Source organism: Leptonychotes weddellii, chromosome 4, assembly GCF_054177405.1.
Source record: "Leptonychotes weddellii isolate Sample4059 chromosome 4, ASM5417740v2, whole genome shotgun sequence".
NCBI classification, from domain to species: Eukaryota; Metazoa; Chordata; class Mammalia; order Carnivora; family Phocidae; genus Leptonychotes; species Leptonychotes weddellii.
The window spans coordinates 29,707,361-29,733,937 of NC_138372.1; the positions used below are offsets into that span (position 1 = coordinate 29,707,361).

At 53.0% G+C, this 26,577-nt stretch overlaps 1 protein-coding gene across 7 annotated transcripts in view; it reads right to left on the reverse strand.

Annotated features, from left to right (window-relative positions):
- The window catches only part of HIVEP3 (HIVEP zinc finger 3), a 435,370-nt gene that overhangs the window by 94,206 nt on the left and 314,587 nt on the right, over nt 1-26,577 (reverse strand). Inside the window, exon 1 of one of the 7 annotated variants that reach the window (XM_081818225.1) lies at nt 23,833-23,956. The exons of the other annotated variants lie outside the window; for them this stretch is intronic. The gene's annotated coding sequence lies outside the window, so the exon portion shown is untranslated. Of the gene's footprint in view, nt 1-23,832; nt 23,957-26,577 lie in introns of those variants that run through there. 7 annotated transcript variants of the gene reach the window in all.

The window sequence follows — 26,577 nt, forward strand, 5'->3', positions numbered from 1 at the left end:
CCAACATGTATACCACAATCTCCGTTCCCAATGCAACAGAACTAGAAATTAACAAGCAGCAAAAAATAAAAAAAGTAAACTATGCACACAATTTAAAAATGCTGTTCTAAACAACTGGAGTCAAAGAGGCGCAAAACTGTAATTGTAGGATATTTATAAATATGCGACATTGAGAACCCTGCTTTTTAAAAATCTGGGGAATGTAACCAAACTGCTTTTGGAGGGAGATACAGACCTTAAATGCTTTTATGATAAAAGAAAGACGGAAACCAAATCAATTAAGCATCTAACCCAAGAGGCTGAGAAAAGGGGAGAATAAACAAAATAGTCTATCAGTAAGAGAATGAAAAAAGCACAGCAACCACCACAAAAGACATGGACAGCTACAGACTGGTTCACTGAGACCAGCAACAGGGACAAACCGCTGGCTAATCTGAGCGGCTGCAAAGAGCCAAATCGCAAACAATGGTTAAGAAGGGCGATGCAAACATGTACGCGAACAATTAAAAAAAAAATCAGGAGAAATTAATACGTCACTTGATGTCAATGAATTTGAAAACCGATCATTTCCTAGAAGACTATAAATTGTAAAAGTGAAGAAGAGGGAGGAAACCTGACCCAGCAGTGATGTTAGAAGAGACAGAAGAGGCTGTCGAAGATGGAATGATAGTGGAGGAAGAATGGATTCTTTAAATAATAAAGCTGTGACATCTTCAACAAGTATTTATTAAATGCCTACTATGTGTTGGGCACTGTTCTAGGCCCTGGAGATTCAGCAGTGAATAAGACAGAAAACACTCCTGCCTTTCTGGATCTGCGACTCTAGCCAGGGAGGATGAGCAGTTAACCTACAACAGGTAAAATAAATGGTTTGCAACAAAATGGGACACAGGGTGAGGGAAGGTGGAGGATTCTATTTTAAATAGGGTACGTGCCCCATACGTCCACAAATTTATTTGGATTAAAGAAATAAACAAAACATAGAAGCAAATCCACCCCTCCCTCTCTGACAAAAAGTAAATGAAAATGTCTAATAAAGATATGTAAAGATGCTTGGACTCACTAATAATTAAAGGGATATAAGTTAAAGTCAATATCAATTCTTCCCCATTTGATGGGCAAAGAGGAAAGCGATTGTCACCATCAGTGCTGGAGAGAATAAGAAATTTATGTCAACCCAGCAGCTTCCCAAGTGCACACACAAATACACATCTTACACAAACGTACACACAGACGCACCCACACATGTGATCACTGCAGCAACATTTTTTAACAGTGAACATGGAAACAACCTTAATATCCATCAGCAGGGAACTGGTTTAATAAGTAAGTGATGACAAATCCACCCAATGGGATACTAATGGGACAATAACTTTTCTTAATTAAAAATAATTATGCACTCCTACCAATAATAGGACTCTTCGTGGCTTGAACTATGTGTTGACCATGGGGTTCAGCCCTTCTCCCGGGCAATCTCCCTCCCTTCCCCCACAGCCTGCAGGATAGAAGGCAGGACTGGGGTCCCACTTTGCACACAAGGCTTAGCCAAGGCTAAGAGACCTGACAAGTGGTAATCTTTGGGGTGTCTGACCCAGGAGCCCCTACTCTTAGCTACTACACACAATTCCTGTCAATGGAATGGGGTGAGAAACGGGGAAAGGCAGCATCGCAAGACATACAACTGTCCGTGTAGCTGTGGGTGCTGTGGACCTGGAAGATAAACACCAAGCTGTCAGCTCCTCTGACGGGTGGGACTACGAAGGGATAGGGTTTGGAGCATGCATTTTCTTCTTTATACATTTCTAGACTGTTCTTTTTATCTTTCTTTCTTTTTTTTTTTTTTTTACAATAAGCATGTTTATCACTTTTAAAAATTAAAGATTGTAATTTTAAAATGATATCAAAATGTCTTCTCTTTAGAACACAGCTGAACAGGGAAGCCCTATTAGGGCAAGAGGGGCCCATCTACAAGGTGGTGCCCACCCAGGGCAGGAAGGACTCTTCTGCAACTCCTCTGCAGGCCCCATCCAAAACCTCAGGGAGGGAGGGAGGGAGGGAGGGAGGGAAGGACGGCTGTCCTCCCCACGCCCCACCCTCCCTGTGGAACCAAAGCAGTGCAGCACGGCCTCTGCTGGCAGGCGGAAGGTGCCCCACATCCGGTGTGGGCACTGGGGTTGGCATCACCGTAGGGGAAGTTCAGCGGTGAAAGAGTTAAAGAAAACCCCCAGATGCCTGCAGGGGCCAGCCTCTTCCCAGGGCTGGTGAGGCAGCCACGGGGCTGGGGCTCCAGCACCGGACTGCACACCCTACTCCCAGGGAGGGCCCTGCTGCCCTCCTGACACACAGCCTGTCCCCCCACTGTGAACGGGGCATCTGCAGATGGGGCTGGCACGTGGCTCAGCTGAGTTTGATCTGCTAGGGGTGGGGAACTGCGGGATGAATCTTTCCATTTGTATTTTCATTTCTGCTATCATGGCTGTGGGTCGACAAGAAAACATGCACGTCCAAGACACTGGGACACATGGCAGAACCGCATGGCATAATCTTGGTGGGTCATGCTGGGCTCCTGAGCAACTGGGAGGGGACATGGGGAGAATTGTTGGCATGCCTCATTGACCCCGCGCCACGCAGCATTGGTAGTGCAGAATGTTGGCCCAGACACCAGCAGGACTTGGGTTCAGACCCTGGTTTTACCCATTAATAGCTGTGTGACCTCAGCTGAATTACTTAACTTCTCTGAGCCTCACTTTCATCATGAGTAAAAAGTGAAAAACATCACCCGTGCCTGGGCTTGTGGTGTAGATCAGAAGAGACAGTGTTATGTGAGATGTGGCACAGGATCAGCATGCACGAGGCACCCTTCTCCAGTTACGGCGGGAAAACGTCCACGCTGCCCTTCTTCTGCCCATCTCTCCGTCTATAGATCCTGTTTCGGGGTTGGCTCTGCAAGGTTTCCTGCCTTCTTCCCTGTGGCCAAGCTTGGGGCTCTCATTTTCCTGGGGTATTCACCTTTGCTTCAAATGCCTGCCCTTCTGTCTGAGAATGCTGCCATTACACTGGGCAGCTCAGAGGCCACTTCTGGATCCTTCTTGGCTCCTGGCTGCCTTCTCCAGACCAGAGGCTGCTCCCTCCCATGGAGTAGTGAGGTGTCCCAGACAAGGAAAGTGAGCAGGGAGAAAGGCAGTGGAGCTCAGAGCCTTTGATATGGACAAGACATGCTTTGAGAATACCCAGAAAATGTTTTCCAGTAAAAGCAGGGTTTTTAAAAATAGAGGATGTGATACATTTCCATTTGTACTGAGGACAGAAAAAGAGGAATGCCAAGTGCAGGATAATGGATTCTGTTTCGTGATCGGCAGGAATATCCGGGCCCCTAAACTGTATTGGCATTAAGCAGAAGAAATATTCAGTTTTCAGGCACTGCAGGGAAGGGAGACACTGAGGCACATGGAGGGCACCCAGCCCAGGAGTCCAGGAGACTAGAGAGCGGCAGGAAGAGGAGGTACAGACGAAACCCTGAGGTGCTGAGCTGCCAGGGCCCAGACCAGGGGTAGAGGAGTTATTTCCTGCCATACCTGGCCATGCCTTGTGGGGGCCCTCTTGCACCAGAAGTCTCCCCTCACTGGTACAGTAGAAAGCCCACTGGACTGGCCCACCCGTGGGGTCCCGCTGCATCCAGCTAAGTGACCTTCCACAAGGCACCTCCTGTCACTGGGCTAGACCACAGGGGGCAAAGGTGAAGACACCTGGCCCCTGCCTCAGGTGTCACGGATCTAGTAGGGAAGATGGGCCAGAATATCAGGGCTTATGGCCCTTTCTCCCAAGGAACCCCAAACTCGAGCTGCTTCCTCCCCAAAAGGGCTCATAACATCTTCCCCAGTTTGTAAAAACAGAAGGGAGAGGTAGGCAAGGAAACATTTGTTGAGAGCCTACTGAAGTTGTCCCTACATTGCCTTGCTGTCACACTGATGCTACGGGCAGGCTCCCCCGCCACCATGTGACAGCCACGGGAATGGAGGTTTAGAAACCAGAGATATGACCTTGCACAGCAGGTCAGCCCCAGGCTATGGTTGCAGACAAAACTGGGCACCTCTAGTCTCTGCCACCATGTAGCCTCAGGTGCCACTTAATACTTCAGGTCTTAGTTTCCCCATCTCTAAAATGGGCCATGTAAGAATTAAATAATACAGAGTCGACTCGCCAAAACATGACCTTCTTGCTGTTCCTCTTTTGGTTATTTCTGATCATCTAGCTTTACTGATACTCACAAGGATGTCTGTCTTCTAAAAGAAGAAGATTCCAGATCCCATAACAAGAGGACAAAGGAAAAGAAGAGGAGGTTGAGATCCCGGGAGACCCCAAGCAATGCAGAACCTCAACCGCCGGCCCACCTTCAGGAGGGGGTTAGTAATTAAGGCCCACCGGGAAGAAGCAAGCAGGATGTGTGTGTTTGGAGGGTAGTTGCCATGTGTCCCCACCATGACTGCCTCCTTAGCGAACAGGGGAAGCCTGGTGACCCGGGACCCGCCAGGGACCAAGCCAAGCTTCTGGTCCCAACCTGCCCCCACACCTGCCCAGTGCTGCCCCTCCCCCACCCCCCAGTTCAAGGGCTCAGTCAGGCAGAAGGGGCTGTGCCAAAGGAAATTGTTTGCTACAGAGCCTTCTGGGTCTGCTCTGTTCTTCTTCCTTTTTTTGGACTCTGTGGCTGTTTGAGTGGGTACCTTTTTCCATAGAGAGTTTCCACTCCATCGGTTATTTACGTTGTCACCACCTAGATGCAGGCTGTTAGACCCGGTGAACCGGGTCAGGCCTGTGGGGCCCTTCTCAGTTGATCGGGGGTGGGGAGGGCCTGGGTCAGCCACTATTCCGGGGTGACCGGTGGGTGGGAGGAACGGCCTCGACCCCCGGCAGGGCTACCTTTCATCTGCTCCGTCCCATTAGGAAGACATTTCCCTGGTGGGATTTAAGAGCACAAGCTCCTGGGTTTGAATCCTTCCTCCTCTGCTTCCCAGCTGTGTGACCAGGGTCAGGTTATTTACCTAGCCTCTCTGGGCCTCAGTGAACTAGTTTGTAAAGTGGGAATAAAAGTAGCACCGACCTGGCTGGATGTTGGGGAGACTCGATCAGTTCATGCACATAAAACGCTTAGAACAGTGCCCGGCCTAAAGCCTCAGTAAGTGTCCATAAATGTGGATGAAGTTCTTTTTTCTGTCACTCTTGCTAAGACCCAGTGCCCGTCCCCTCATCTGGACCAACACGTAACAGGGTCTGATCCGTCCTCCTGAGCTCACCCTCTCTATAAGGCCAGATAGACTGCCCTGACACCCAGCTCTCTCCTTGCTCTTTCCTGTCCCGAATCCTTCAGTGGTTCCTCCCGGAGGGTACGGTCTACATGTGGGATCACCTTCACAAATATGCCAGGATGCCCCTGACATCAACGTTCCCATACAAAAGCCCTGCTCTTGCCAAAATGTCTGCTCAGAGGGTTCATGTTCCCTTCCATGCAAATCTCTGTCTGGAATGCTTTTCTCCATTCCACTGTGGCCCAATCCAACCACATCCGCCCGTGTGAGCCCAGCTCACATGCCACCTCCTCCATGAAGCCCTTCATGACCTACCCTCCCTGGCCAGAAACGATCTCTTATTTACAGCATTTGGTCTCTTTATTGTGGCATTTACCTCCTCTCCCCTGTGTGTGTAATAAGTTATATACAAATTCTTGTCGGCATCACAGACAAACCACACGAGCTTTGAGGACAGGACTGGGATGTGTCTGATTCATCTCTGTATCACTCACAAAGCCTTGAACATAACTGGTGACAATAAATGAGTGAATAAACACTGAGTTCTCTCAATTTACTACCCCTGGGTAACAGGGGAAAATATCTGTAGGTGTGTTGGTGAAGATGAATCAACATCCTGACAGCATCCACACACTCTTCCTGGATCCTCTTGAGGGAACCAGCAGATGGGGCTGTCACCCAGGGACTGGGCCTGCAAGGGGCTCACAGCCCCACCCCAACCTGGTCTCTACTGCTGAGTCCCAGGTGAGCAGCCCTAAGCCCAGGGTCAGATTCTAAATCTCAGCGTGTGGGTCTTGAAAGTCACCCAAGCATCCCAACAAGTCCAGGAACGATCACTGACCTCTCCCTCTCCCCCTCCCCGCACGTCCCATATGCCGCCAGGTTCTTAGGGAATTGGCTCCTCAAGTGCCTGCAGTCTGTTAGCTCCTCCCCACCCCACTGTCACTGGGTCCACTCTCCACGTGGGACGAGTGGCATCTGCATCACGGAAGAGGCACGCAGTGCGGTGCTCCGTGACCACTTCTGATGCTTGCGGACTGCCCTCAGAAATCCGGATTCCCCTGGGAGGGGTGAGAGCCTCTTCCCCACAGGGCCACCATGACCGTCCAGCCTCCCCCTTCTCCTGACACTCTCCCTCACCCCCTTGCCTTTCAACTACCTGAGCACAAGGCCTTCTTCCCAGGCTTCAAACCCTCGTTGACGATGTCCCCGCTCTTGGGAGGGTCCTCCCTCCCCTTCTCTACCAGGCTAACTCCCACCCATCCTTTGAAAGTCCAGCTCCGGCAAAGCCTCCTTCTGCCCCAGCCCCGCCGCTGGCTAGAACTCCCCTCTCTCCCGCTCCTGACCCTCCATCCAGAGCTTTGCTGTAACACCAACCATACCACCCCGTGCTCCTTGTCCTTCCGCCTGTCTGTCTTCCCCGCAGACAGTGCCTCGAGGGCAGGAACAACGTGGACTGCCTGTCCTCGGCGCTCAGCTCAGTGCTTGGCGTGTGGACTAAGCACACGACCACTGGCCTGCCTTCCAGGCCGGCGCCTCTGATGTCACCACCTCCAGGAGCTCACTTTCCAGGACAAGCAACAGCTGATTTTGGCCAAACTGGCAGGTCCCTGGTGCGCCTAAACCAAAAGGTTCTCCCAGGGAACCTGCTGTCTCTCTCTGGCCCCAGGACCCAGAAGAGCCTGCTGCTGGCCCTTGTGTCTCTCGGGGACTCCATGGCCCCATCTGCCAAACCAAGGACCAGACAGGCCCATCTCTAAAGAACCCCTTCTGTTCTAACTCCCTGCTGGGGAGTTGATATTATTTACCAGCCAGAATAATTCTTCCCCATTAAAGAAAAACAAACAGAGAGAACCAGGCCTCCTTCTCTGCTCCTCCTGAAAACCCAGATGGGTCTCCAACTCTGCAAAGAAGTGAGGTGCCCTACTGATCCTCGAAGGAATGCTCTCATTTGGTGGCAACTACTATGTCCTTACGAGCCAAGGATTTCAAACCCCCTTGCGATATCTGTTCTTTTTTTTTTCTTCTTCTTCAATTTTCACAGGGAGGGGAGCAGCTCATGGACGGCTGGAGCCCTTTAGCCGGGGTGTAGGAGAGGTGGAACCGGCCCCCAGGTCATCACTCCACAGCTGCCTGGGGCCTCACACGACAGACAGGGCGCTTCAACAAAACAACCATACACGCCTATCTCTGTGCTGTTCCGCGAGCTTTCTTCATGCAACCAGAAACACCCAGAGAGGTGAGGGTGCAAAGCCCCACAGTGAGCTGGTGGGAGGGAGACTCCTAGTTCCTAGAAGCCAGGCTCCTTCCAGGTCCAACATTCCAGACAATAGGCAATGCTATGAGCCGGACTTTGTCCAGGCAGAGAAGCCTCGATTCCAGCGCTTTCTGCCACCACAGGCATCCAATCCAGGACAACAGAAACTCTGCACCCCTAAGACAGGGCAATGCCCTGTTCCTCCTGCTGGTCTCCCATGCCCTTCTGGCTGTGGGGCTCCTCCTCTAGGACCCCCAGTGAGGGCTGACTGTATGTGAGAGAGAGAAGGTAAGGAGCTAGGACTGCGATTCAGGGCCCTTCTCCTGGCCTCACTCTCCTGCTTGTTACCCATGGCTTTGTGTTATTCCTTTGAAGACATACGGGTCCTGTCTTCCAAATTCTACTGTAAACTCTTAAATGAAGACTCACTTAAGGCCCTCTCCGTGGACTTACTCAGTGTATAACCTGCACAACCATGCACAGCCCATGACTGCTTGACCATCCCCAGCATAGCATTCATCACCACTGTAATTAAGGAGCTAATGCACGATGACGTACTCTCTCCTTCAAGAATATAAGTTCTCAGGGAAGAACCAGGCCACTTGTCTTGTTCCCAAGCTATAGCCCAGCCCCTAGCACAGTATTAACACAGAAGAGTCACTCAGGAAATACGTGTTGGGAGTAATAAACTCACTTAGCCACTCACTCAGGCATTGACTTGGAGGACGAGGGGACTTGCCGGAGCTGAAGGTGACAGACGGGGTGTTCTGGTTCCAGCTCTGCCACGAACTCCCCCTGTGCCCTCGAGCAAGGCATTTCCACCCTCCAGTCCTCTTCCCTCATCTAGAAAATGGAGTGTGGCGTTAGACCTTCTGTGCCACATTTGTGTGACACTGAGGGACATACCACCTCGGACTCGGGGTCCTGGGCACCTCACCGGCCTCACCCATGTCCTGACCCTGGTGTTCCATGTTTTTTCTAGGTTTTGCCTAGGTCCGGGCGTATGGGAGGGGCCCAGGAAACCAAGAGAAGGGCTTCCAGGCAGGGGGTGGCATCTGCCCCAGCTGGGAGGGTAGTTGTCACTCCTGGGCCACACGTCGGAGAGAGGAAAGTGACACTGACAGCGAGCTGACCCGTGACCACAGCGTGCTCAAGGCCTTTCACATCAGTCTTGCTCACCCCCAGCCTAGGCACCAGGAAGGAGGGACGTGATCTGCCCGAGGTCAGAGTGAGAGGCCAGGACTGACCCTGGGCGTCCTGCAGGCAAGTCTAGACCCTTGAACACACATTGTGGCTCCTAGGAGCCTGGGCACAATGGGTTCCCACCGGCAGAATCCACTCAGCCTTCTAGGTTCTGGCAATTCCCTGGTGTGTGGTGGGTGGGTGGGTATGGGGGAGGGGCAGCAGCATGCCGGTGCTTAAAACGTAAACACAAGCCACCAGAGTGACAGGTCCCCCGGGGGTGGCACCAGGTGTCAGAAGCTACTTAGAGGGACAGGACAAGGGGCCTTGAGGAATCTGAGGGCTGGTGGAGAGAACGGGGGTCACACTCCAGGCTGAGGAGACAGCATGTGCACAGTGTGCCCGCAGGAGACCCTGCGCGGGGGTCTAAAGAGCTCCATGCTCCCTGAGGGGAAGTCACTTTCCCACCGGGACAGCGAGCTGGCCCACGGGCACCTGTGATCAGACGTCAGGATAACAGAACACATCTGCAACTCTCCCCTCTGAGGAGCTCCCGCCATTCCACACCCAGCCTCCCTGGCATGCGACTTGCTGTCATGGTAGCAAATTACCATCAAACTCCATGGCTTCAAGCAACACAAACTTAGTATCTCAGAGTGCTGGAGGTCAGAAATCCATGAGTTTCACTGGGCTACAATCAAGGGGCTCACAGGGCTCCGTTTCTTCCAGAGGCTCTAGGGAAAATCCTTTTTTTTTTTTTTTTTGCCTTTTTCAGCTTCTAGAAGCTGCCCGAATTCCTTGGTTCATGGCCCCTTCCATCTTCAAGGCCAGCAATGGCTGGTGTTGCCTTCCTCACATCTGACACTGATTCTCCTGCTTCCTCTTCCATATTCAAAGAGCCTTGTGATAGCACTGGGCTCAAGTGGATAATCCAGGATAATCTCCCTATTTTAAAGTCAGCTGATTAGCAGCCATAATTCTATCTGCTGCCTTAATTGCTCGTTGTCATGTAAAGTAACTCAGTGACAGGTTTGGGAATCAGGACATGGACACCTTTTGGAGGCCACTATATTCTGCCTATCACGCTGCACGGAACACATCTCCCCCAAATATAGCTTCAGGAGACAGGCAGCACAGGCAGAGAGAGAGGGAGAGGGAGGGAGGGAGGGAGCGAGGAGACGAGGGTGGTGGTTTGAGGGGAGCAGGGCAGGCGCACACACACTCACATCCTACTAGCAGCCGCCGTGGCAGCTTCCTGGTCGCCTGCTCGGTGCACATCGCCCTTAGAAAACTCATCATGTTTCCACACTGAACCAGGCACGTGCAGTTTCCACAGTGACTGCTGGAGCAGGAGCTGAGCCAGAAATAACCTCGCTGAGGTGGAAACCGTCCCTTCCTTGGTGCTCTGCTGGCTCTCACACCCTCCCGCTCCCTGTTGCTGAGTCCCCGCGGGCACGAGAGGCCCTTCCAGGGACTGGTGACCACTGGCCGGGGAGGGGGGCGGGGGGCGCGGTTGTGGACTGGTCCCCAGGGATCTGACTGCAGGGCTGGACTGGCACCCTCACCTCCTCACCCCCGTGGAGAGCTGCCCCCCCTCCTTCTTGGCCTCACCACCCCTGAGCTGCAGGGCCCTCCAGCACCCCAGCCTCTCCTTCTCTGACCTCTTGCCACCAAACACTGGGATCCACTGGACACCCCCTCGGCCTCGACACGCATGCTGCTCTGCCCTCACCCCTACTCGGGCTTCTGGGATGTGACTGGGCTCTGCCTGGGAGGGGGGCCCAAACAGGGGAGCGGCCACTCTCACAAGCCCAGGTGGTTCCCCTGACCTGCCTTTCCTGGGGGCGAGTCCTGCCAGCCTTCTGCCGTTTGCCCCGGGAGTTCCCTCTGGGAAGCTAGGTCCAAACCCTGCCTCCTCCCAGAGCTCCCCTCACCCCTCTGGGAGGTTTCCTCTAAGAACAAGATCTTACCCCCTGTAGGGGCTAAAAAATGTGCTGAAGTGTAGAGACCAACAAATATCTGGGCCTTACTGTCCACGCTACTCAGATGACATGGTGTCCGTAGGACCCTGGGAAATACCTGCCATGACTTGAATTTCTCATGCTTTATCTCTCAAAGGGAAACAAGAGTTAACACAACTTCTACATGCTAGGTCCTGTGCTGAGTGTTTTGCATGCACTTAGTTCATTTATTCCTCACCTGGACTCAACTATGATCATCCCTACTTTACAGAGAAGCTGAGACTCAGAGAAAGCAAACAACTTGCTCAAGGTCATACAGCGAGAGAGTGGTAGAGCCCAGACTGGACCCCCATGTGCCAGACTCCAAAGCTGAGGCTATAGCCACCATGTCATTTCCGGGGGGAGGGGGTTGGGAGAGGACTCCCATAAGTGACCCATGCTAAATGCTAAATGTGATGCTTCCAGATTGCCTCCTAGAAAGCCCAGAGCCATGCAAGTGTCTTCAGTTTTGTCTCTTTGTGTATACTGTGATTCTGTGTAAGATGTTATTTGGGCTAAAAAGAAGTGAGGAGAGGGGGAGCTGCCACTATATTAAAAGTTTGGACATCACCAACCCTATCCTTGCACCGAGGACAAGCCCAAGGCTCAGAAACAGATGTGACTCGCTCAAAGGCACAGCCTTCGCTGCTGAAGCCAGGGAGCTTTGCTCGTTTCTCCCGCTCCTCGAAGGAACATCCGTTTATTCTCCATTTAGCCCTCTGTACCACTTGGCACAGAATTGAGACTCAGATGTGGTGTGGGTCCTGGCTCCTGCTTTTACAGCCGCTGCATGCCTGGCGGCTTGGCAGTGAAAACAGCAGAGTCCCCGTTTCCTCGCCTGGAAAGTAGGGCCCGGCCCATGCGGGTGATGAGAGCAGGCACAGTCAGGCTGCGAGTCGGTCCTGAGAGGTGCATCATGACCATGGGTCCTGAGCCGCTGTGACAGGGAGAGGGAAAGAGCCCTATACTTAGAATCCAAAGCCTCCAGCGACGTCCCAGCTTTGATACTCACCACTACGTGCCTTGAGCCACCCACTGGACTTCTTTGAGCCTTACTCTTGGAGATAAAAATGTCTCCGCCAGGGATTGGTATGAATCTGAAATGAAGTAACGCAGGGGAATGCTGGAGGCGCAAGCGTCCCCTGGGTGGTGGAATCCTAGCCTCCACCCAGTACACTGTCTGATTCTATAGGCGAGGGGCAGGGCCCAGGGATCTTGCATTTTCCCAAGCCCCTGGTCCCCCGCCATAATGCTATTGCAGGTAGTCAAGAGACCACACTGAGAAATCACTCTAGAAAGCACTCAATGTGTGTTTGTTCAACAGAATAGATGAATCCTTGAACATCTGTTGAGCTGCACATGGCTGCTGGAAGACATGGGCCAGAGGAAATAAGCAATTTTCTCCAAATACATTTCCTGTGAAGTCCAAATGATGGGAATTGGGTTGGGGACTCTAGGACGGGGAGGATGATGCAAGAACTCCCTTCCCCGAGGAGCAGAACACGAGCTCTTCCTGTCCGACGGGGAGACACCTGGCGGGAGGGTCAGTGCCCAGTGGCACAGGGTCAAACCCAGGGAGGGATATTCCAGGGAGCCCCCTGGGGACCAGTTCCAAACCCTGTTCTCTTCAGCATCTTCATGCAAACAGGAAAGAAAGAACTGAAAATACGCTCATTAAATCTGCATCTGGCACCCAATTTGGCAGGGTTGCCAAAATTCTGTAAGACTAGAATTAAATTAGCAAATTGGAAGTAAAGTGATTTTAAGCAGACATGATGGAATTCATTAGGGCCAGGTGGAAGCCAGTGGGGGAAGGGACCCAGGAAAGCCCACATGCCCCGGGGGTGGGAAAGCCTAGCCGCCAACGGAAACAGAAGAAAACCAAGCCGGTGAGCAGACCTGACCCAAATGATAAGATTCACCCCTCAGAATGTGCTGGTGACAAAGAGAGCCCCACACTGCAAGGTGAGGAGAGGCACCTGCTGGGGGACAGGAGGAATGGGGACCAAGAAGAGAGGCCCCGGGGAACTGTTAGAAAAGGAGACGGGGGGGCTCCCCAGACTGGGGTCTCCTTGAGGACAGGCACTCGGTGTATCGCCAGGGCTGGAATCACTACGTGTTTATAAGCTTGCAGTCTGGGGAAAACACAGGGATGGACAGAGGAGGGGCACGGGGCGGGGGGGTGGGCGGGCACGGAGTCTAGGCCTGAAAGGAGAAGGGTACTTACTAAGCTCAGGCACTGCGTGACACGTTTGTCAAGCATCACCTCTCAGACATTAGTCTCTGCTCTTCGGGTTTTTTTCGGGCTTCCTTTTTTGTTTTCTTTGTTTAACAATTTTTTTTTTTTTTAAAACACAGGAGTATTTAATGTGCAATGTGGATAAGCGCCCCCTTCACCCCCCCAAATTCTACTCCCCAGAGGAAACTACCACTCACAGTTCCCTGGTATGTTCCCACTCTGTTTCCATGAGCACAGAAACAGATCTCAATGTGCAGACACATACAGAATTGTTTAACTTTCTCTGTATAAAAATGGGATTGCATTAAACATAGCACACAGAAACCTTTTTCCAGTTAAGAATATGTTGGCAATGTCTCCCCGGGTCGGGGCTTCTAGATTCACTTCTTTTTTTTTAAATGGCCACAAAGTATTCCATGGTACAAAAGCACCATAATCTTTGTAAGCATCGCCACTGCTGGACGTTGAGGCCATTTCAAGCTTCTCCCTACTGCAAAGAAACGCTGAAGGGCACACCCTCGTAGGAACACATCTTTGTGAGCATGCATTTCCCTAAGGCTGGGGAATTGCTGGATTGAAGTAGGCGTGGCCATTTATCATTTTCATTGATACCAGTTTAGACCCACAAGTTCCCTTTGACCCTCACCAGTACTAGATCTCTATTTGTTTTCACATTGTTGCCATCTGTAAGCATTCCAATTTATAATCTTTTGGGTTTTGGTAGCTAGAGCATTAGTCCTATGTCTATGGGCCATTCTGTGAACTATCTGTTTATATCTTTTGCACACTTTTAAAAACTTGCCCATTTTTTCAGCGGATGGCATTCTCATAGAGTGATGACGACGAACAGGTAGATTTCTGTGTGTCGGGACCTGTTCTAGGCTCCCCATAAGCTCACAGCATTGAATCAAAACCCTAAGATGGAGATGGTGACATCAGCCCACATTTACAGTCAAAGACAGAGAGGACTGAAGACTCCATATGATGTCTAGGGTCACACATTTCAGATGCAGGACAAGCCAGAGTCTGAAGGATGAGCTGAACCAACCATGTCATCCTCGAATGAGATGTTTGCAAAGCTTCCCCCCTCCCTCCAGCTAAGCCACAGAGAAAGAATCCCTCCCCCCTGAAATTATTCCTCTTTCTGTGATTTCTCCTTTGCTTTATCTGTGGAGCCTTTCAGAGCATATTGTTCTCATAATACCAGGTTAGGAAACTAAAGTTCAGTTTCTGACAGAGGCGATCACAAAACAGAATTGGACCCTGCATGTTAGAGGGGACGTGGCCATGCTCCGAGATGAGCCTGGAGGAGGAGGAGGAGCAGGGTTTGGGTGGGGGCAGCTGTAAAGGCTTGACAAGGCAGGCAGGCCCTTTATAGGACCCTCCCCTGGGGGCAACGTGGAACAGGGAAAGGCTGGGACCCACGAGTGCTGTGAGGATTAGCCTCGCTCAAAATCGTCATCAAATCAAAGGGGGTCCTCACCTACTCGGGCACGCCCACTGACGGGCACACAGACCAATAACAATGCTCTCCTTTTGGTGTGAAAAACACACCTGTGTATATGGAAGTGCAGATCACACACGCAAGAAGCCATACTTGACAAAGACCAGATTTTAGCCTTTAGTGGCATTTTTTTTTTTGAAGATTTTATTTATTTATTTGACAGAGAGAGACACGGCAAGAGAGGGAACATAAGCAGGGAGAGTGGGAGAGGGAGAAGCAGGCTCCCCGCGGAGCAGGGAGCCGGATGCGGGGCTCGATCCCAGGACCCTGGGATCATGACCTGAACCGAAGGCAGATGCTTAACGACTGAGCCACCCAGGCGCCCCTTTAGTGGCATTTTTTAATGTGGTTCTTTCTTAGCTCCCCAAACACCAATGTCACAAGTGGGTTTCTGGGTTAGAGATCCACCACTGAGCTGTCACATGGGCTCGGCTACCCTTGTGTCAATGACATTACTTCTGTCTCCCATGAACACAGCACAGAGGGGAGGAGGAAGGATCATTTGCATGCCATTTGCCACTTTGCTTCTGAGAAAAAAGAAATTAACAAAATCGGAAAAATGTGTGAAACTGACATGCTGAAACTAATATGCAGAACCAAGTTTTAGAGGCACAATTTAGCATTCATGTTGTTTTTTTCAGCTTTGACCTCAGATAACTTTAGTGTTTCCCCCCACGTTTTCGTATGAAATTCTCGTCCAGCCACTCTTCTGATACAGACACACATTCCTGATGCATGTATTCCTATGTGTATATCCTATGTCTTACATGTACATCTGTATGAGATATATGAGTTCTCTGATCAGTCAACCTTGGAAAACTGCACATAATACCTACCTCTACACATGCGCACACATGTTCTCCCACACACACTTTTTCGGAGATTTCCAATGCACATCTTGCCTGTTAGAGACCCAGAAGTCCTGCAGTATATGGCCCTTAAGGTACTTGGCTGTAGAACTTTTATTTCCTTCCGGTAACACATCTTCCCATCCCTCTGCACCTGTGTTCTCTGGAACACACCTTGGGAAGTGCTGGACTTCTTTATTTCACAAGATCATAGCCTAGTGAAATAAAGAGCCCATCTTGGAGGGCCCTCCTACTCTTGTAAACGTTAAATGCTTTCTAACAGACTCATGATGATGGCTTCCTGTCTATCTGAGCATCTTTGGCTCCTCCTGTATTTCAGGGCAACACCAAATGCCCACATGCCAAGGCAATGTGTGGAGTGACATGAGCCTCCTGGAAACCCCTAGGAGACCAAGGCAGGCAAACTTATGTCGCTCTGCAGTTGTGCGGTGAGCCTGGACCAATCACCTGCTCTGGGCTCAGAGGTTCTCAGCCGGAGGGCCCCCAGAGACTCACCTTGTTTTGTAAATGGGGAATCCCAGAGAGAAGGGACCAAACCTCAGAATCCCTTGACCCCAGGCTCTTTCCTTCAATCCAAGAGACACCCTTCCCTAGCCGTGAATGTTTTCTACCCTAAAAGAAAACCAGATTCGCATTAATAGGCCCTTCCAGCTCTCGGATTCTGTTCTCACTACCTGGCACCACTCCTTCCCAGCCATTACTCACTACGATTCCTACAGTCACGTGATACAGCTCTACAGATAAAACTAGGTTTCCATCTGTCTGCTAGAGCATCAAGCAAAAATGAGCCGGTGAACTTTCATCACATGTAAAGGGCATACTTGCTATGGCCTAAAATACAGGTCATACAATATACTAGAAACTCATTTGGGGGCAGTCTCCAGGGGAGATGCCTCCAAGAGAACATTCCTCCTCCAATGTGATGCCACACCTTGGTTTATACTTCTGCTTCTTCTCACCCAGGCAACTCCAGGTAGCACACCTGGGGTACTACTAAGAGCAGGGACTCAATGACTTCATGACCTTTTACGCCTTTTCCTCAGGAACCTTGAGGAGGCCAGCTAGTTGGAATATATGTGGATTTATTAATTTATTTTTATATAAACTTTTCGCTTCGGAATAATCTCATATTGACAGAAAAGTTGTAAAGATAGAAGAGAGTTCCCATATACCCTTCACCCCATTTTCTTTAATGTTAACACCTTCCATAACCAAGGTCCATCATTCAAAGCTTAGAAACCGATATTGGCACTTTACTATTAACTTAAACTCCAAGCTTCATCCGGATGTCGCCAGTTTTTCCACCACTGTCCATTTTCTGTTCCAGGATCCAATCCAGGATCCCACGTTGCATTTAGCCATCATAGCTTCTTAGTCTCTGGACTGATTTTGTTTTCAAGAAATAGCATCCCCTACTGCATGCAAGGTAGTATGTTGGGTGCCAAGCTGCCCTGTGAGGAGACCCACAGCGTCTGATGGGCAGTGGAGTCTGGGTTTGGGTGTCCACTCCACTCCTCACTTGGAATATGGTCCTGGGCTTGTCACTCCACATACGGAGTTTTCAGAGACTACATCTGCAAAGTGGAGGTAATTCCTTCCACCTGGTTAGGATGAAATGGTCTATGCGGACAGGCAATGAAGGCCTAAAGCCCAATTCACTTAGAGCCCTATCCAGCTCACTGTTATTATTATTAGCGTTGCTATAACAACAATCAGGAATTCGATTCAGTATCCTATATCTACAGCAGCATAGCTCAGAGCCTGAGCTGCCTGGCTGAGCTGACCACTTCAACTTCAAACAGGATCTTTCTGTAGACCCCCATGTACACCATGGACAAGAAAAATCCTTCTTAAATTCCTCTATTCAGTTCTACATTTCCTGTGTGGCTTTGCTCAAGTGTCACCTTAGCGGTGGTAACTTCCCTGACCATCCTACAAACGAGAGCCCCCCGAGTCCCTCCCCCGGCTTTCTCTATCTTCTTCCCCTACTTTATTTTCCTCCACAGCACTCACCCCATTTGGCATATTACACATTTATGTGCTCCTTTGTTCACTGTATGCCTCCCTCTGCTGGTTTATAAGCTCCAGGAGAGCACCCACTGCTGTCTGCCGTACCTCTGGGCCTAGAACAGTGCCTGATGCTTGGTAAGTGTTCAACAGATCTTGGGTAAATGAATAACTGGATGCTCACTTTTGCTCTGCCATCTCTCGCATCCATCCCGATAACCTGAAGACAAACTCTTCCCATCCAAACATACCGTTTAATTCAAATAAGAGAAAAGCTACTTGGGAAGCAGATGGCTTTGAGGCTTCTGGGCCTTCTTTAAGAAAAAAAAAAAAATGTAATGCCTTTCTTTTAATTTAATTTCATGCCATTAATGTCCCTTCACCTGCCTCCTGTCCCATGAGCAGCTAGCTCTCTCAGTTGGAAACCACAGTCTCCTCCTCGTCCAGAGTCTGTCTGCCAGCCTCTCGGCACAGTCAATTCCAGCAAAGCCCAGGCTGGAAAAAGTTGGTGAAATCCCCACACCCAGCCAACCTACTCTGTTACTGTGGCCACTCGGCACTTGTATATCAAAGGCCTGCAGGTTTCTCAGAACAGGAAGAAAGCCAGGGGATCCTGCAGACTGGCCTTGGGGAGGACACTGAGGTCCAGAGAGGGGAGGGAACTGGCAAATGACACACAGCGACCTAGCGGCAGGTCCCGGACAGAACCCAGGACTCCCGGCTCCACACCCTGACCATGATTCCTTTTGGGCTGAACCCACTTTCCCATGCCCACTTTCACCCAAGGGGCATGTGCTGGTTTCCTCGAGTTCCAATCTGGCTGTCTGCCCACCTGTGCCCATTTCTGGGTACCTGAGGAGTTTGGGCAGCAATGCAGGGAGGGGACTCAACCAAAAGCAGCCACACACGGGACAGTAGAGCCCAGAGCCACAGAGAAAGGAAATGGGGGTCACATTTGTTGAGAGCCAGATACCCTATCATCATCTTACCTAACATAGCACCCTGCAACAAAGCTGTCATAACCACATGGCACACGGAGGAAAAGGAAACAGAGAAGTTTAAAAATGCAGCAAATCACACAGCAAGTCTGTGGCAGAGCCAGTAGCAGAGTGGGGTTCCTTCTGGTTCCGAAGCCCTTGTTCTCTGCCCGACCATGCTCGTAGAGACCCCAACACCGAGCGCTCCAGAAATAGCTCCTTAAAACAAAAAGTTCCTCTGGAAAAGGAGCCAGAATGATCCCATTCCAGAGATGAGGAAACTGCTATCTGGAGAGGAAATGCCACTTGTCTGTGGCCACGTGGCTGTGAGTGGTTGGATTGGCCAGACTCAGAGCTTCTTGAGGAAGCAGCCTCTCTCCTAGTGCTTAGCCCAGAGCCAAGCGCACGGAAGGACACAATCCACTGCAGGTGAACAAACGAATGAATGACAGAGTAGGTTAGAAGCACAGCTCCTGCATTTCTCACAAGCCAGAGGTTTCCCCCCAGCTGCCCTGGACGCTGGCCTCGGGGATGGGAGAGCAGGCTGATGTGGGGGAGCCCAAGCCTGAACATCAACACTGACCTCCAAGCCTCACACCCCCTCTCCCAGCCAATGGATCTGTCAGAGGCATGGCAAAAGCACCACTGGCCCTGGTCCCCACTCGGCCCTCAGCTCTCCACCAGAGCTGGGGCTATGGGACGAAGAGAAGCAGGAACATGGCTGAGCTGGGGACTCTTTAGCCCAAGGACTGGTGTTGATGACCTGGAGTATATCCTTTTTTCAAAGGTCTGCTGTTCGGAGCAAACTGATCCATTTTTATTGAACCTTTTAGTAGCCAACTCACAAATACTGTCGTTTTTATTAGCAGCATGCATGTTTCATATTAACCACTGAAACTACTCTTTGCTGTTCACCTACTACCTGCCAGGCACAGACATCTCAGAAGATGCCTGACAGAGGTAGTTTCCTACACCCCACACAGCCGCTGTGTAGGGCAGTATTAGTGTTCTCTTATCACAGACGAGGAAGCTGAGGTTTAGGAGCGGTAAAGGGACTTGGCCCAGGAACACGCCAGAAAGGAGGAGATGCAGACTCGGGCCTGCGGGTCTCCATAGCTCATGCTCCCACCATGCAGCTGGTGTGGGCCTGGGATGAGGGGCTCAGAGCCACAACTAAGGCCTCATGGAGACTAGAGGTAGGGCCTGCCAGACTTTCCGGGCACCCAGCCGGCTGGGCTTCTCATCCCCAGGCTGACCTTCTAGCACCAGGGCGCTTCTCCCACATGCCCACATGCCATCCCGAGAGGCTTTGAATCATTTGGGGTGGGACTTGGAACTCTTCCGTTAAAAACCCTCGGGCGACAGCAAAGGATGCCCTTGGGAAAGAACCATGCTCTCAGTCCTCAGGGGGGCACTTCTCACATCTGTACCCTCTTCCAGAGGGTTCCAAAATGTTTCTTATGAAATCCAAAGAATTTCACAGTTTACAAAGAATACCTCAGAAGCTGAGACCTTACAATTCTAGGATTCTCAAGAGAGTGACAATAATTCTGATCATCCACAAATGGGGTGTAAGGTGTGTTCACCATGATGACCATTCCCAAACAGTGTGGTGTTTATGAAAAGGACTTTGGAACCCAAAGTCCTAAGTTTGAGTCCTAGGTCTGCCTTTTACTAGCCGTGCAACCTTGGGCAACTGCATTCAACAAAATAGTTCTCCAAAGCTTATTATGCACCCATCAGCCCCAGACTGGGAAGAGTAAAGATACAGAAGCAGACCAAAAAAGCCACAGTCTCTCTTAGCTCTGAGTTCCTCATCTGTCAAATGGGAGCCAACAGGTACCAAGTGCCTACGACTGTGTGTCAGGTCCTGGACATGCTGGGTCTCTCTTCACACCCCCAAGGGCCTCAGGGGGCAGGTTCTCCTGTATCGTGTTTTGCAGCTGAGGAAGCAGGGATCCAGGGGCTGGATCAGTGGCTTGGATGAACCTGCAGGGGCCGTGTGGCAGGGACTGAGCTCTCTCCCCTCCACCATACCCCCCTTTGCAGGCCCTCCCCCCTTGGCAGATTAGCCCAGAGAGCGAAAGGGAAAATAGGAGAGAGTGCTCTGCAGCCGATCAGGAACTGCACAGATGTATGACATCATGGTTATTAATAATGGAAGTAGCGCAACTAATTCACGATCCCTCCAGATGGACCACCTGAAATGTTGTGAACCTCCTGCAAACAGCATCAGATTTTATTACAGTGGAGCTGGAAGGGGCCTTAGGAGTCCAAACTTTTCCTCCTTTAGAGGGGTGCGGGTGCACAAGAGGGGAGGGCAGCCCTCCGAGACCACAGAGGCCACCCCGCCCCCAAAGCCCAGGCCACACCAAGTTTGGCTTCAGTGATTAAACTGCGAAGATCAGGCACCAGCCACTGCCCCCTCCAAGGGGCGCTGGTAAGGGACGCAGCAGGGAGCGGCCAGCGTGGCTTCTCCACGGGCCCTGAGCCTAGGTCCTTCATGATGTAGGGCCTTTGTACCTGATGTTCTTCTGCTCGGGGTACTCCTTCTCCAAAACTTGGCATGGCTGTCACTGTTTCATCATTCAGATCTCGGGATAAATGCCAACTCCTCACGAGAGGACTCCCTGGACCCCAACTTTAGCTTCACCTGTTCCTCCCTAACAAGTCACACTTCCATTGGTGTGTATCACTATTTACCCTTATCCTGTCCATTACTAGTCATTCGCTCTCTCCCCGCTGGAATACAGTCTCCACGAATAGAGGATTAAATGGTTTTCGGTGCTGTCAGCCCTAGAAAGGGGCCTGGGACCCAGCAGGCACTTAGGAAATATGTTCAGCAAGTCCCCCCTGGATGTTGGCCTGGGTCACAGTCCCCCCCCTCCCCAGCCAGCAGCCTGCAGTCCCTTGCTTGCTCACTCACTCACTCACTCACTCATTCAATAAATGCACACTGAACCCCTCCTCGGTGCCAGGCTTTCTGCTAGGAGCTGGGGATTCCAATCAAACAAGTGACACAAAGTCTTTGCCCTAACAGAGCTGTGACAGTTGATTAAAACAAACAACACAGAAGCCAGAACTGTCAGTCACATCATGTGTGACCAAATGATATCTGACCAAAAAAAAAAAAAAAAAGGTGGGGGGATCAGTATGGCAGAAGATGGGAGAAATGGAACCACGCTGGGGAAACGCAAACATCAGATGGGCCCTGCAAGGGCTTCCTATATGCTTAGTACTCATCTGGGGGAGCTGGTGCCAGGCACCCCCACCAGCTCTGGGGAGGTGGGGACAAGGGGACATGCCCATTGCTACGGGTGCCTCCTGGCTGTAGCACAACAGGATGGATGTGTGTGACCGTGTGTATAGGAGTGGGGGTGTGTGTGTATAGAAGCAGGTGAGTGAGAGTGTGCATATGTAGGAGGGTGTGTGTAGGTGTGGGATCTATGTGTGAATGAGTACACAGGATCGAGTGTGTGAGCATGTGTGTATGCAGGGAGAGAGGGACTTGTGCTTAGAAATTGATGGGTGAGTGTGTAGGAGTCAATGCACACGTGTGTGTGTGTGTGTGTGTGTGTGTGATGACTCTGCTTCCATTACTCTTCACCAGAGGTTCTACATCTTTACATGCTAACATCCCCAAAACAAATGACCCACAGTAGCTACCCAATCATCTTTTGATTCATTCGACAATAAATCATTTCAATCTTCGTGTTTGTCAAATATATTCTGCAGAGTGTCCATACAAAACAACAAAACTGGTTCCAGAAGAGAATGATCAACTTCTGGATATAACTGAATGGGGTGAGAGCACTGGATGAGGAGTCTGGTTCCTGTTTTACCACTATCTTGGGCTGCTGTTTAGTTGTGTGACCTCAGAGAAGCCACTGAACAACTCTGAGCTTCTGCCTCCTCTTCATTCAAGAAGGTAATTAGAACTTCACTCCCAAAGTTTGGTTGCAAATCCACACCACCACATCATCACTGCTGGTAGCCTCAGAAGCACTGTTTCCTAGGAGCGCAAGCACGTGTAACTTGAAAAGGGCTATAGGGTCCACTGGGAAAATTCTGGGCTTGACAATGTTAAACAGGTTCTTTTATTGCAGTACTTCTCAGAACCTTTAATTTGCCAATATGGATTGTAACTGGCCAGCAGGATGATAAAGACCTTGCAGGATTTGCCAGACTTACTAGAACAGGGAAACCTTTACTCATGGCACGCGCTTTCAGAACTAATGTTCCAAAGAACACGCTTTGGGGCCTCTGCTAGCAGGCACAGGACACTTATTAGTGCCCCTTTCTTGCAGATGACTGAACAGAAATGACACTCAATCGCCCTAAATCACAGAGCAGAGCCATGGCAGATACCAGCCCAGAATCATCCAAGCCACAGTAAGCGGCACATGCATAGGGCTTTTTTTTTTTTTTTCCACTTAAATGATCTCAATTCGCCCTGACAACACTCATCTGCGGACCCTCAGCCCCATTTTACAGATGATAAAATGCAGCTGAAAGAAATTATAGACTCTGCCCAGAGCCACTAAGTGATGGGCTCCTAACTTGACTTTATCAGTTTCCGCTGTGTCCTTGATCAAACCATCAATGAATACATTATCTATTTTATAGATAAGCAATTGTAGCCACTGAGCAGAGCCCCCTGCAAGGTGCAGTGGCCGACACCACCTGCACCTGTTCTGCAGCCGACACCACTCCTGGCACGCTGCATTGGTTGAGGAGAGGGCAGGGGAGGGTACCGGGAGAAATGCCTATGGAGTAGGAGCCGCTCTGGAAACACCCAGGCGGGGAGGCTGGGAGTAGCTCCCTGCCAGTCACCACACCCTCCGACCATGCCAGAGACAGCCCCCTCCCTCCTCCGAGGTTGTACCCCCTGTGCCAGGTGCCATTCTGCAAGGGGGGCGGGAAGAGCCAGAGCTACGTTGTTTCACTCACTCCCAGGAAGCCCGAGGAACACCAGGCTGGTCGGCAGTGACAGTCTGAAGCTGCCACCGCCTCCAGGGGGAAGGGCGGCCAGGGCTGCCAAAAGCCCTTCAGCAGTCCCCACCGGTGTGCATGGGCCCGCCGGGAAAGGGAGCGCCAGGCCGGAGAGGCGTGGCGGGGTGAGGGTCTGCCCAGGGCACCGGGGGCTGCGCATGCCAGCGGCGAGCGGGACTGTGCCAGGCGCGAGTGTGCGAGAGAAGTGTGAAAGCGGGAACGCCTGTGTCACCCAGGGCGGTGACAGAAGTAGCGTCTGGGAAACACAGGCGGAGAGCGCGTGCACCAGGCAACCCCAGGCCTCGCCGGAGTCCCAGAGGTGCCGGGAGTTGGCACCGGCGCGCTCCGGCACACGCGCCCGCGCCCAGCCCTCTCCCACCGGCGCGGCGCCCGCCAGTCCGTCCGCTGCCCGCCGCCGGCCCGGGGCTGCTCGCCGCTCGGCGGTGCGGCGGCCCCGGGGCTGCCAGGCCGCGGCGCGGCGCGCGGGGCGCTCGCTGCTTACCTGCCGGGCGGCCGCGGCTCCGCTGCTCCGGGCTGGGCTGCGCCGGGCTGCACTGGGCTGCGCTGGGCTGCGCGCCCGGCCTCCGCGCGGCTCGGCAGCGCCCGCTCGCTCGGCTCCGCCCGGCTCGGCTCCGCCCGGCGGTGCCCCGGGCGCTCGCAGGCGGCCCACGCGGCGCGGGGTGGGCGCGGGGCGGGCTGGCGGGCGGGCGCCGGCGGCGGGCGCGGCTCTGGGCCGCCCCGCGGCCGCTTGGAAGCTCCTTATTTGGGCAGTGATGTCAGGGGAAGTCGCAGGGGCCGGACCACCCACTTCTTTCCATTCACTCCCCAGAGTTTCCTGTCGCCCAGCCCGGGAGACCCCGGCGCCCGCCCGGGGCGCCTCTCCGGCCCGCTCGGCCTCGGCGTGCCCGGGCCCCGCTGCCAGCCGCTCTGGGATCCCGCCCCCCACCCCCCGCGGCCGGGGTCCCCTGGGCCCGGGCGCGGCGGGCGGGCGGGCGGCGGCCGCGGAGGGTCTGCGCCTGGGGAATCCCCGGCTCACGGCGGCCGCGGGAGGGTCTGCGTGGCGGCCGCCTCGGTGACAGGCCGTGTCACTCCAGGCGCCGCCCCTCCCTCCGCGCCCGCCCCGGCTCCCGCGCTGTCATTTCCTCCCGGGCCCTCCGGGGAGGGCAGTCAGGGAAGCCCCGGTCGCCGCCGCCCGGGGCCCTGCCTCTTGGCGCCCCGCCTCGGCCGCACCCGGCCCGGCGGGCGTCCATCGTCGTCCCCAAGGTGCGCGCTCCCCGCCTCGCTCCCCGGTGCCAGCCCCGCTCCGAGAAGCCCGTGCCTCCGAAGGCGGGAAGACGCCCTACTGAGCGCTGGGCGGGGCGGGCCTGGCGGGAGGGGGGCGGCCTCCCTGGGCTCCAACCTGGGGTGGGGGTGGGGGGACACCCCGGGGCTTCCCAACGGCCTGACTTTACCAGAAGCTGCTGCTGGACTTGGGACCTGAATCACACTGATCCAGGCTTTGGCCAGGCCCCAGCACACTTGGGCCAGCCCCCACTCAGGCCCCCACCGGCCTGCTTCTCAGGGGAGCAGAATGGCAGGGGGCCTGGAGACCTCACCGGAATCTGTATTTTACAGATTCTTGCACCCCGAGGCTCAGACAAGTCAGGTGATTTGCCCAGTTTCCAGTCTGAGCAACCAGCGCTGACCCCGGGTTTGGCTGACTCTAGCCTAGCTTCTGCTGGCCCGGAACAGCCTCAGGAGGTTACAGGGACGGGGGCCAAAGTCAGGACTACAGCGGGACAACCTCAGTGCCCAGGGTGCCAACTGAGGGAGGCATCCTCCAGGTCATGAAAGCTCAAGGACCCACAAGGTGACTGACCATTACATTGACAAGGGAGGGCCTCCAAGAAGGCCCCAGGTTTCATCTGGCTCCAAAGTGATGCCCTCAAGTTCAAGGCCCTGTCTATCAAAGGGAGTGGGTTCCTTCTGACCAGAGGCCACCTGGGTCCAGGGGACATAGTGGCCCTGGGGATTTCTGTGCCTTCTCCATACAACAGCTTCCAGCAGAGGCTCCACCCTCCCTCCAAAGCCAGGTCAGAACAAGCAAACCCCTTCCAGATCACCAGCTTTAATGGAGGGAGCCCCAACTTCCAAAGGGGCCCCACACTCCTAGGTGCCAGTGGGGGTGGGGGACTTGGGGGGCAAGGAGGAAGCCATAGCCCCAGGGCCTACAGGGCGCGAAGGGAGGTGGGATAGCTGCAGGCCACGGGGCCTGCGCACTCTCATGCACAATTGCACACCTGCCAGCCGTTCGCCAAGCCTCCCAGCTGATCTGTTGTTCGCCACCACCCCAGTGCCCCCGTCTTCCATCAGCTCCCAGAGCCCGATCTCAGCTGTAATTGGGTCATGCCCTCTTCCCAGAGGGAAGGACCACACTCCCTGACCTGGCATGTAAGGCCCCACAGCCCAGCCATCCGTGACTTTTGCCCAGTGCCCCCTGCTCCCCGACGCTGCACCAGTTTTCACTCCTTGGGGTCTGTGCAGACTTTTCTTCTGTCTGAAATGCGGTCTCCACTCCTCCCGTGGCCCTTCACACCCCGAATGGAGCCTGCTCTTGACACAGGTCCTTCCCTTGATTAGGGCAACAGGGACAGGGTGCCCCCGGGGTCAGGTCCCTGCCCGTCACTCCACTCCTGCCCTGCCCCCACTGCCCTGCTTACCATTCCTGGTGGGAACGACTCCAGGCAGGAGAAAGTGGATGTCTTGTCATAACTCCTATGCCCTGAGGAGGGACTTTTTGTCATTTGTGCAAAGGCCCCGACGACAGCCTTGCTCCTGCACCATGGTGAGTGTCCTCCCCCGGCTCTGAGGAGTGACCCTGCCCCACTAGAACCTCCCGGTGGACTCGGTGCCTTCCCGTGCTGCCACACACAGGCAGCTCAGTGCTTCCTGCCCTTAGAGACGCACCCATCTCCCCCCACTGCAGTCAGCTGGGAGAGATCTCCCCTCTCTCCAGCTGGGGAGCTACGAGGAACTTCCATCTTGGTTCTTCTCTCCCCCCAGGACTGACAAGTTTACAAATAAATGTTTGTTAAGTGAATGAATGGTCTTGGGGGCAAACTGAAAGACAAAAATACAAGGAGGGGCAGAATGATCCGACAAAGAGCTGTGGCTGAGGCTCCAGGGGTCCAGGCTGGGAGGTGGGGGACAAGGGGGGCTTCTCAGCTAGCCTGGATTGGCTGCTCGGGAAGCTGGGCCGATGTGCCAT